Source organism: Symphalangus syndactylus, chromosome 1 (genome assembly GCF_028878055.3).
Source record: "Symphalangus syndactylus isolate Jambi chromosome 1, NHGRI_mSymSyn1-v2.1_pri, whole genome shotgun sequence".
NCBI classification, from domain to species: Eukaryota; Metazoa; Chordata; class Mammalia; order Primates; family Hylobatidae; genus Symphalangus; species Symphalangus syndactylus.
In genome coordinates, this window is record NC_072423.2 from 82444246 (window position 1) to 82445882 (window position 1637).

At 41.5% G+C, this 1637-nt stretch overlaps 1 pseudogene; it reads left to right on the top strand.

The window, feature by feature from the left end:
- Positions 1-594: 594 nt before the first annotated feature.
- LOC129489753 (olfactory receptor 4A8-like) lies at positions 595-1340 on the top strand (annotated as a pseudogene).
- Positions 1341-1637: the final 297 nt, after the last annotated feature.

A 1637-nucleotide genomic window follows, 5' to 3' on the forward strand; every position in this document is an offset into this window, starting at 1 on the left:
TTGATGCTACACTGATCATAAACTGAAGATACCACAACAACTACAAACTCAAAGGACTGAATCTATGCCAATTTTCTTATTTAGAGTTTATTACCACCACCATAAAGTAGGTTTCTTGAGACCAAGAATCTGTTGCCTATTCACCATAGCTATCTGTTGTGCCAAGAAATATGTTTTAAATAGGGAGTTATGAAAGTATGAATGGCTGTTGGGCATTTAATTCTTCTTCTGTATAGAATATTCACTAAAACTTCAGAGACAGAAGCTGTTACCTATAGGCTTAACCTATAATCTTTGAGGAGATGAGCAACTCAATAGAGACTTACTAAATGTTTATTGTGCATAAACCACTGTTGAAGACATACAGATGAAAATGTGCTCTGTGACATCATGGATGTATTCATGCTCCTGTTCACTGTTTCATTACAGGTCCTGTCCTTCTGAGCTCTCAACTCTGATACAAGCCTTAGAGAAGGGTAAATGGGACCTAGTAACAATGTTACAGAATTTGTCCTCCTGGCCCTCACTCAGGATCCTGATGTGCAAAAAGGCAAAAAGCATTATTTGTAATGTTTTTATTCACATACATTGACTATGGTGGGCAACCTGCTCATTGTGGTGACCATTTTTGCCCCTCCCTCTTTGGGCTCCCCAATGTACTTCTTCCTCACCTGCCTGTCATTTATGGATGCTGTATATTCCACTTAATTTTCTCCTAAATTGATGATAGATGTACTCTGTGATAAAAAGTCTGTTTCTTTCCTGGCTTGCATGGGCCAGCTATTTGCAGACCACCTATGTGGTGGTGTTGAGGTCTTTCTTTAGGTGGGGATGGCCTATGATCGCTATGTGGCCATCTGTTAGCCACTGCACTATTTGATCACCGTGAATTGACTGGTTTGCATCCTTCTGTTGGTGGTGGCCGTGACTGAAGGATTTTGCATTCTATGTTTCAAATCGTTATTGTGTACAGTCTCCCTTTCTGTGGTCCCAATGTCATTGACCACATTGTCTGTGACATGTACCCATTACTGGAAGTGGCATACACTGACACCTACTTTATAGGGCTCACTGTGATTGCCAGTGGTGGAGCAATCTGTATGGTCATCTTCTCCCTTCTACTAACCTCCTATGGAGTCATCCTAAACTTCCTTAAAACTTATAGTCAGGAAGGGAGGCATAGAACCCTTTCTACCTGCAGCTCTCACATTACCGTGGTTGTCCTCTTTTTTGTTCCCTGTATTTTCATGTATGTTAGACCTGTTTCAAACTTCCCTATTGGTAAATTCATGACTGTGTTTTATACATTTATCACACCCAAGTTGAATCCATTAATCTAACCACTGAGAAATTTAGAGATGAGAATTGCTATGAAAAAACTCTGGTGTAAAAACTGAACTATAGTTAGAATAAGGGTGTTCTGGCTGCATATGGTGGCTCATGCCTGTAATCCCACCATTTTGGGAGGCTGAGGTCGGTGGATCACGAGATCAGGCATTTGAGACCACCCTAGACAGTATCTCTTCTAAAAAATACAAAAATTAGCTGGGCGTAGTGGCACATGCCTCTAGTCCCAGCTACTCAGGAGGCTGGGGCAGCAGAGTCACTTGAACCCACGAGGTGGAGGTTTCAGTGAG